The sequence below is a fragment of the Acinonyx jubatus genome, chromosome C2 (genome assembly GCF_027475565.1).
Source record: "Acinonyx jubatus isolate Ajub_Pintada_27869175 chromosome C2, VMU_Ajub_asm_v1.0, whole genome shotgun sequence".
NCBI lineage: Eukaryota > Metazoa > Chordata > Mammalia > Carnivora > Felidae > Acinonyx > Acinonyx jubatus.
The window spans coordinates 147,947,370-147,957,749 of NC_069384.1; the positions used below are offsets into that span (position 1 = coordinate 147,947,370).

Here is a 10,380-nt window from a genome sequence, read left to right on the forward strand (position 1 = left end):
CCCTGAACAAACGTCTTTGTGAGAGAGGCAGGCCGTCCTGGCCAGGGGCTAACGGGCCTGCTCAGTGGAATTTTTTTCCCTTTTTAACCAGACTGAGGCCTTGCTCCTTTCTGGCAGGCAGACGGGCCTACTCTTCCAAGTACGCAGGAAAGTTCTGTTTTGACAAGCACACACATTCTTTTTCAGAAAGCCACAGAGGCAAACGCCTTTGTTGCAGACAGACCAACTCCCTTCCAGTCCAGGAGGTGAAACCCTTTCATGAGCCACATAATGGGAGCCACAGTGGCGAGGGCCGGTTCAGTCCCCGAAAAGTACATAACTTCTATTATGTGGCTTCCACATACGGAATGTACTTCCCCTCTCAAATCCAAACGCTGGCAGGGCTGTTTGTCCGGCACTGGGACTGGCACGGAGCAGAGGTTGGCAGGAGTCATGAGGCATTTTTCTGTGGGCTTTGGTTTCCTGGCCAGTTGAACCCAGTCCAATTATTGTCCCCAAGGTTCTGCCAGATAAAACAAGGAGAGAGCTTTTCTAGATGCCTGGTGACTCAGAGATGGGGGGAGGGGAAGGCACAAGCTGAATGGGGGGTGGGGCGTCCAAGTTCTAGCAAAGGCCATGGCCTGCAGACCCCTCCCCAAGCCAGGGCTCTGACTCTGCCCTATGGAATGTGCAGTGGCCTCCAGAGACCTTGCCCTTCAGGCAAATGCCTGGCACTCAGGCCTCTCTCACCCTGGCACGGGGCCCCCTTCTTAGCACCCTTTGCTACAGAAAGTCAAATTCCCTGGAACACGGGGTGAGCATTTTGGGGGGACCAATCCCCTTGGCGATAGTTAGTATTCTGAGCGAGCTGCCCATACCCAGAAGTGGTCTAGAAAGTTGCTACCTTGAGGTAGTACCAAGAATGCTGGGAGACCCCGTCCACTTCCAAAGTACCTCCCTGAACTGCCTGCCCTGTGCTTGAACTGCCTACAGCTGGAGCCACTAATTGGCACTCACTAAAGCATCTCGTCCAGGAAGTTCTATTTAAAAAGCACATATTAAACAATAAACTAAAATGCACATATTAAACTAATCGCGCCCTAATTAAAACTGGATAAATACACGGAGGCAAATCATAACATATATACAGGCTTAACTCCCCCTGCAAGTCTAGTGGCTCCTTCCCATCCCTCCTTCCTAAGAAATGGCTGCATCTTTTTCAGAGAGGAGGCTAAGGGTAAGTGTCGGCTGGACCCTTCTTCCCATACTCTCCTGGTTCCATGTTCTCCTCGCTTCCGTCAATAGTCCACGAAGACCTTCCTCCCCCGTTGGTCCAAACAAACCCACATCGGATCGACCATTTTCTAGTGTCTGAGCTGACGTGCTAAGTGCAGAAGCTTTTCAACGTCCAGTATTCGAAGTATGGAGACTTTCTGTCTTGCTTACAATTCAGCGATTCTATTTCTGCTGCCCTGTTATTCTGGTACCTATGTGCGATTGCATGGAACTGTGAAACGTTAAAAACTCAGGAGGAGCTCTTTTCTCCTGAAATATAAAGACTCTGTGATACTGCTTCTTGCAAAAGTGTCTTTGAAGGCCTCCTACCATGTGCCGGTGCTCAGCCCTGCAGAGGTGGGGCAGGGCGAGAGGGTGGGACCTCCTTGATGATGGGCAGGCTAGGGGACATCCTCCAGGCTGTTGGTTGCCAAAAGGATTCTGACGACTCGAAGCCCTTTCCCCTGTGGTCACTTTAGGTCTCCCGCTGTCGAATGCCCCTCTGGTTCTGGCAACTGTCCTCTGACCACAAAGTAGGGCTTTGCCGATGCCTGATGTTTATTTCCATTTAATTAAGTCTAGGTCACTTGTACTGTCTTGTTTTCTCCCAGTTCTTTCAAACCCAGCGTTTTGGATCAATGCAGGGAGGAAAATCCAGGCTTCAAAGCTACTTCTACCTCTAGATAAGTGTGTAAAAACAAACAAACAAACAAACAAACAAATATGGGGCGCCTGGGCGACTCAGTTGGGTGAGCGTCCAACTTCGGCTCAGGTCACAATCTCACAGTTTGTGGGTTTGAGCCCCGCATCGGGCTCTGTACTGACAGTTCAGAGCTGGCTTCAGATCCTGTCTCCCTCTCTCTGCCCCTCCCCTGCTCAGACTCTGTCTCTCTTGTCTGTCTGTCTCTCTCTCTCACAAAGAAATCAACATTAAAAAAATTTAAAGTATGCCATTTAAAAAACAAACAAATAAAACAAAAGCACTATATATTGGAAAGCTTTAGGTTTCCCATTAATTTCCACTTTTATTTTTTTAAATGAAGAGAGGATAGAGAAGGGAGAACCATGAAGGGCCACAGAGGAAAGGGACAAGAAGAAAAGCAGTAGCAGGGCAAGCCAGAGCCGCTGGAGTTCATGGCTGGCAGGAGCGGAGTTGGGTGTCCTCGGCGCCGACCAGAGCATAGCCAAGCCTTCTGAGCCTTGGTGGACCATACTGGCAGCTCCAGGCCAGTGTGACCCCGAAGCCGGGCCAAAGACACCCTCGGGGAGTAACCAAGTTCAGGGTGGAGCTTCTTAGCATGGTCACAAGGAGGAGGAGCAGAGGCCAAAATGGCAGCTAAGGACAAAGGCTAGCAGCCTAGAAGCTGGCGTAGAAATAAGACAAGAAGAATCCCAGCAATGGACATTCTGGGCAGTTTCTGGGAAGCTTCTATCAGCTGTTAGCTAGAGTCTGGATGGCAAGATGTTGGGCCAGACAGTTGGGTTAGAGGAGGGGAAAAACCAACCATAATGTCTTAGAGCTGTATACACAGAGGGTTTCAGGTAACGCTTTATGAGTGAATTAGCCTTTGAAGACTAATATTTTTAGCTCTTTGCAGCTTTAGAGGACATGTGTCACTGTCTCCTGCAGCCCTAACGTGACTACCTGACCCAGACCCATCCCTGAGCCACATAAAGACAGTGGCTGTAAATGTGACAGGAAATTGCCCACTGGCCCACATACTACATCTGGGGCGCCCAAGGTGGGGGCCGAAGGATGATTCCCTTAACCGGGCTCTGTCTTGCTCTTCCTCTGCCTTGTTTCCAGATCTCACTTATTTATTCAGTAAATGATTATTAAACCATTACCGTATGCCTTGCACCGTGCTAGGCATGGGGCATACGGTGGTGAACAAGACAGAATTGATCTCTATCCTCATAGACCTTAGAGTCTGGTGGAGATTTCAGACAGGAAGGAGGCAAAGAAGCATAATATATATACAAGATACATACATGCGTTCATGAAAAACTATGACAGCACTGCTCTGTTTTTCCTTTACAATCACTTGGTTACATTCATCTGAGGCTGTGTATGGTTGAATCCATAGATTCGAATTCAAAGATCTGGAGACACCCTCACTATCAGGAACTGATCACAAGGTGACACATGCCCAGACTGGTTCCACTCCGATCTTGCCTTCATCTCCCTCTACAGCATTATTCAGGTGGCCTTTCTATAAACAAACAAACAAACAAATAAATAAAAGGGCATTTCAGGAATGTGTGCCCAGATCCTATAGTTTCCCACCTCTCCAAGCTGAACTCATTCCTTGGTTCAAATGGCTTTTTCCTATGGTTCCTAATTCCTTACTTTTGTATCACTTATCTGTGGTCACAATAATGCTGCATAACAGACGGTCTCAAAGTCCAAAATAATAAACATCTACTTAGTTTATGGGTCTGTGTGCTGGAGGTTTAGGCTGAGCTGGCCAAGCAGTTCTGGTCTCAGAACTCACTCACGTATCTGGTAATTGTCTGACTATTGGCCATCTTGGCTGGGATGGCTGATGATTCAACTCTGCTCCCACGTTTGTGTCCCATCCTCCAGCAGACTAGCTGGGGCACGTTGTCTTGGTGGCGACAGAAGACAAGAACAGAAATGCACATGGAAACATGTAAGTGCTCTTTCAAGCATCTGCTTGTGTCTCGCCCACTAATATCCCATTGGATAAAGCAAGTCACATGTCTGGATGCACAGACAGTAGGAGGTCTTCAGAGGTCATGGCTACAAGAAGGGGTGGGGAACTAGGATCGTGGATGTGATCACTTTACCATACCTACCATCTCCTTTTTTTGCTTTTTGGATGAATGAAGAGAGCTCATCTGATTGGGACGTTTGCTTGATTTAATACTGGGACATCACTGGCAATTTTTGTGTTCATATTTTTAAAATTTGCCAACAGTAAAATTTACCTTTTTGGGTGTATATAATTCTATGATTTTTTTTTAACACCGGCAAGGACTCGTATAATGACAAATAAGACACAGAGCAGTTCCTCCCAGAATTCCTCAGGTCACTGACATTTTGAGACCTCACGTCTGGATGCAGCTTCCCCCAAAAAACTGGTATGTTTGAGTGCAAAAAAGTTAAAGCCTTAGCAACGCCTCTGGGCTATTGTGTAGCCCAAACTTGAGGTGTCACCAAGATAAACGAGTCAAAAGAGTTAGACATCAGATGGAATGCCTTGTGAAGACTTTGGTATTAAGAAATTCTAAAAGTTTCAAGCCGGAGGGATCTGAACTTGAAGAGATCACTACATTAAACAATAACCTAAATCCCAGAGGGGTTTGAGTGCATTTTCAAAATGAGGGAGGCATGGAGAGAGAAAGAAGAAGAGAGGGAGAGAGAGAGAGAGAACAAGGACCTATGCCTCTCGCTCAGTCCGCTGTTGCTCAAAGCTTCTCCCATTTGCCCTTCATCTCTGCTACGATGTTCATCTCTGCCCTTTGACTTTATTTTCCTACTATCTGGCCCAGTGAGAATAGACTGGCCTATCAATTCTCTGTTGTCTTAATTCCTCTTGTGGAAGCTGAAGGTCTTGTTTTCTTCCAAGAAAGCCCATTTGGTGCTAACTGATCTGAGGTGCCTCCCCTAGGTTTGCAGAGGGAGCCAGGTTTTAGTTCCTGGAAAATGTAAGACACAATTTGATCTTTGCTACCCTCTTGGACTCCTGCCAAGTTCCCTTTCCCTGTCTCAGAGCTCTCCCAGCTGCCAGGGAATTTGATCTGGATTTGTCTTATCAGTCCTAGGGCAATAAGCAGGTGATGAATGAGAGGGACTGGGGAGGCAGCTGTCTCTTCTTCGAGGCCACTGGCATTTTTGAAAGGGACTATGTGTGTGGCAGTTGCTGGAAATGGAGGTAAACCTCACTCCCGTGCTCCTTGGTCCAAGGTCTATAGTATTCGTCTGTCTCTTCCCCCTGCAGCTAACTTAGAGGTGGCCCTTTCTTCTTGACGGTTCTTGGCCTTCATGGGGCTTTGCAGTGGCCTGGTCCAGAACAGAATTTCCTGGGTATGATTTTGATCGATCTTTAAAACATCGCTCACACTTACAAATCATGCCCAGCGCCTCGAACTGAGTGTGCAAATGTGCAACAGGTGGATGCGAGATTAAAGATGTGAGATTAAAGAATCAAGGAGAAGCTGTTGAGTCATGGCGTCTGATCCACTCAGACCTGCTACGCTCTCTTCAAGAACCTGCGATGTCCTTTGAGAGGGTCTGCTTGTGAGTTGCACGTCTTCTGCTCGGCTGCAGGGAGGAAAGCCCTCCATTTCTGCCGGAGTAAAAACGTGAGCAGGGAAGATGGAACCTAGACTCATGGACATCTGGACCCAGCTGGACAAACCCCTGTATGATGAAGGCACTGGGCCGATTCTGTAGGACGCTGTTTGCCTCCCTGTCCCGAATAGAAGTGTACCCAGCCTGCCCAGCTGACACCTCAGCATTCCTGTGCCTCGGGGGTCTGATGCCACAAAACAAGTCAACCGTCATTTAGGGGAGTCATTTCAAGGTTTCCCATGTCTGCTCTCCGGCTCGCTTTCCCTCTGCTCCTGTCACCAGGATGTCAGCACCCAGATTAGCGCGAGGCCCCAACCCAAGCAAGCATCAACTGGGTTGTCAGCCCCGTGAATGACCCACCCTGGGGACCTGCTGTTCTAGCCTTGCCTCAGCTGTCACCTTCCTGTGGCCTTTCGCTTTCCTTCGGCATGAAGAAGTGCCAAAAACAGCAGTCGGCTTCCCCCTGAGGAAGAAGAAGCTACGTGCAAGGTCAGGTAAACGCGGGGCCTAAGAAAGTCTCCCCTCCCCCACCCCACGTATACTGTGTCTTATCCTCACTCCAAGCTAAGGACCTCTATCTAAATCCAGCCACAGCACCGATCCCGAATGGCAGGAAAGTGTTCAACCCAGAAGCCACATCCTCTGCAGTGCCACAGCCAACACCAGTGAGGGACACGAAGTTAAATCGAAATGGAATTTGAACGACAAAGTGACATGATGTCCATCTCCCTAACGATGGGACGAGTTGGCCTTCCGTCACTGGCAAGGCAAAACTGCCAGGCCCAGATCTGTATTTAAAAGCTATTTTGCATGGCTTTAAGTCACCAGCTCAGCTCAATATCTAAAACAAAGAGAATGCATTATGGAACAGGACGAAGGGAGCTTGTTAATTTTCCCACTGATGCACTGTGAAATGAAAGCTTTATTCTAAGAATGGTATATCCTCAGGGCTCTCTCTGGAGAGACGCTGACAAATCCAAGTGTCCTTACTGTTTCCTTTACCCCCTGCTTCACGGCTTTTTTATACACATTTACCAAATATGTATATTTCATGGTATGTCAGTATCTGTAGGACTCAGTGAGTTCAAGTCTGTGATTCTTTTCAGGGCTTCTTTGACAATAGAGTGCTCAGGTGATGTTATTGATGAACATACACACACACACACACACACACACACACACACACGTTTGATTGTGTACAGCCCGTCTGTGTATATTATAGAAGTGTCCGTGCAGCCTGCGAGCTATTGTCCATGCTAGTGAGCTGTATAGCCCATCTCCAATTGGAACCCAATGAAATAATCATGATAATTTTGCCTTCGTGTATCACCTTTCATCAGGGAGGATGAAAGGGCTTCACAAACTCTGGGTTCCTCTTTGATCCAGGCTACTATCTGGTGTACCAATCTCCACTGTGCATTCTGCCCTCACCCCGCAGATGGGCCTCCCATTGACAGTAATTGAACTTCCACATGCGGAGCTCCAGCCTGGCCCGAGAGCCTCCTGTCAGCTGCCAAGAGGGGGAGGGCTCCTTCCAGAAGGGCTGTGCTTGCTGGTCCACATTCGCGACAGGGCAGGAACTATAAACACGGGAAAAGGGGAAAGGAATTCTTAAGCCGCAATTTTAGTTTTGAGAGAGAGGTGTTTCATGGCAGGTGGAAGAACCTTCTAGGCAGTGATAAAACAAATATTCAGAAAGTAGGTGTTGCCTAAGGCTCTGTTCTTAGTTTCTCATCCACACCCAGGACTTTAGCTATTAGCTCTATGGGAAGGACTCCAACATATACATCCCAGGCTCAGACTCTCCCTTGGGTCTGGCCAGGCATCTCCAGCTGTCTCCCGGGCATTTCCATCCACATGTTTTACTAGAACATCAAACTCGACTTCTACCGAAGACCCATGATTCTTCCCCCTTCACTCTCAGAGAGCCCCCTTCCCTGACTTTCCCATGTGCGGTCGCTGGAGTTACAGCCACGAGTGACTTAGTCAAGATCTGTGTTCTCGTGGAGCTGGCATTTGCAAAGGAGGGGGGAGAATGTAAAAAGCAGGTGATAAAAGAAGAGAAACACCAGGCGATGGGGGGTCAGGGTGTAGTGGGTTAGAGGTGTAGACCTCATTGGACGGAGTGACCAACACTGGCTTCTCTAGGCAAATGATGCGGGAGAAAGCGCCCCGGGTGGGGGCCAGAGGAAGCAGGAGAGCCCGAGGCAGCAGTGAGATCTGCCTGCCTGTGGAACCGAGGAGATGCCACGGTGCCAGAACACGAAAGAGGGCGAACAGGAGGCGGGGAGCCCAGAGAGGTGCGCAGGGACCGGGTGAGGCGAGGTTCGCACATAGGGCGCAGAGTCCGGATTTTCATCCAGTGTCACTCAAAGCCAGGCGACGGTTTTTAGCAGGGGCTGTGGGAGCTGATGCCCGTTACTGGCAACTCTCCGCTATGGCGATGAGTCACTCTGCTCTCTCTATGAACCCCTCTCGCTTTCCACGCAGGCAGCGTCTAGCACAGAGCGAGGGCAAGGTTTTGGTCCTCCTCCAACTCCCTGCATCTCCCCTCCAGGGTCCTGGACAGAGTCTTCTGTGTTCAAGAGCACTGGCAGCCAAAGGGAAAACAAAGCATCCCTTTTGTGATCACTGGGAAAGCACCAGATACCCCTAAGGCCATGAACATAGCTTAGGCTTGCCGACCAAAGCCTAGCTTCCTCATATCCTGAGAACTTAAATCTGGGAGCCCACCTGCTCAGGCGTGCCTGCTGGGGGAGGGGCTGAGAGTTGGGTGGTCAAATGGGGACTGGTGGGTGCCCCGATCCTTCAGCTGCTGTGAGTGTCGGCTGTGAAGGGGTCACAGCTGCTTCTCCAGAGAATCGCCCTGGGGAGGCTCATACCTCCTTCCCCCCACCCCGCACCCCATCCAGGGGCAGCAGGCAGCCCATGACTGACTGGAATGGGGGCACGAAAGGCCAGCCCGGCCCAGGGGGTCAGTCCAAGCCCCAGCAGTCTCCAGCTGAGACCCCATCCTTGCTCTGTCTCTTGCTCCCTCTGGCTCCCCTCCCTCCCTCCCTTCCCCTGGGAGCATTCTGTCAGTAAGCCACACGCAGTTGGCCACCTTCTCAGGCTCTGCCTGTGGGGCAGGGAATGTAAGACAAAGCGAGATGTAGCCAGACCTTACAAGGAGGGCTGACTCAAGCCCGCCGTGAAAGCTTTCACCCACCTTTCTCTTCTCAGTCCATTCAAGTATTCGACAAATGTGTCGAAGCACGCTTCATTCACTGAGGCACACGAGGAACCGGATGGGTACGGCCCATGCCCTCGGAGCTTGTTAACCAGGGGGAAAGGCACATGTTAGACTGCTACACGCATCCGTTTGGGCGCGTGGTGGCTGGGTGGCCTTCCACACTGTAGGGGGATTGTTTGCCTCCAAAGCCGTATTTCCCAGACGGTGCAGGAGTGCAAGTGAGTCTAGGAAGAAGCATGGCCACCAGAACCTTCTGCTTGGGAGCTACCGGGATGCAGTTAGAAATAGGGGCCCAGATGGCATTACCAGTCTCACCATCTCCCTTGAGCTGGCTGCCGCCGGTGAACCCATGTAGTTAAAGGGGCAAGAACCCTGCAGGAGACCCCTTGGTGTGGCTCACACCTCCTTCTCCTAATTATTTTCCTTTTTTTTTTTTTTTTTTTTTGGAGGGAGGGAGTGGGGGAGGGGCAGAGGGAGAAAGAGAGAGAGAGAGAGAGAGAGAGAGAAAGAGAGAGAGAATCTGAAGCAGGCTCCCTGCCCAGTGCAGAGCCCTATGCAAGGCTCATTCTCACAACTGTGATATCACGACCCGAGCTGAAATCAAGAGTCCAACATTGAACCAACCGAGCCACCCGGGTCCCCTTTATATATATTTTTTTAACTTGGTTATTTCAGCCTCTTGGGAGAGGCTCAGCTTATGGGGGAATATGGCTGCCTCCTAGAAGAGTCTGGCCATGAATTCAACACCAGTCCCACAAAATCCAACACGGCTCAAGACCCCCCATGCTATCGTGGGCTGAGAGCCACCCTGCAGCTCTTGTGACCGAAGGTGAACATCCCAGTCATCCCTGGGCTTACACCGAGGCTGGGTCCTGTCAGAGAATTCTTTTCACCCGGAGTCCCCAGCCACATTGCTGGGAGGAGACTTTCCTGGGTCTATGGGCTCTCCTAGAGCTCCAGCTAACACTAATCATCCTCTGTGCCTCAGTTTCCCACCTGGAGAAGGAAGAGGAGGATGGCAGACTGAGGCTTGTTCAAGTCAGTCTGAGGGTGCAGCCCAAGGAAGGTCTCCCTGAATGGTGGCCGGACTCCAGAACCCTCTATTAGTGCTTACTAATGGAGGGCATAAATTCGGGTCAGGGCCAGGATTATGTGTGTTCACCTCATGCAGTTACACAGGGCTTCCCACTGGGAAGGTCCTCAGGCTTGGTTTAATGCCCTACTCTTGCTGGCTCAAATTTCTTAATAATTCGTAAACGATGAACTCTGCCTTTTCATCTTGTCTTTGGCCCCACACCTTATGCAGCCAGTCCTGATTGGGGCCCCACAGCAAGAGTTGTTTGGGGTTGCCTGCCAAGAGGCAGGGGGAAAGGTGAAACTTCCCCGGGACATCTTTCACCAACCTCACAGGCTCTGCAGCAGAGTTCTCCAGTTAGGCAGTGTCTCGGGGAGAGCGTATTCCCAGTATAAAGCCATCGGACTGTACAGAGGCCAACATGGCGGACAATTCCTGATGCCCCAGGGTGGTCAGCAGGGAGAATAGAGGGGAAGAGGGGCAGGAAAACATCCTGCTTGA

The 10,380-nt window shown here is 50.1% G+C and overlaps 1 long non-coding RNA gene across 1 annotated transcript in view; it reads left to right on the forward strand.

Annotated features, from left to right (window-relative positions):
- Window positions 1-7,056, forward strand: part of LOC113594138 (uncharacterized) — a 72,447-nt gene extending 65,391 nt beyond the window's left edge. The window contains exon 5 of the long non-coding RNA XR_008298072.1: window positions 1,203-7,056. This is a non-coding gene — a long non-coding RNA (uncharacterized LOC113594138). The remainder of the gene's footprint in view (window positions 1-1,202) is intronic.
- The last annotated feature ends 3,324 nt before the right edge of the window (window positions 7,057-10,380 follow it).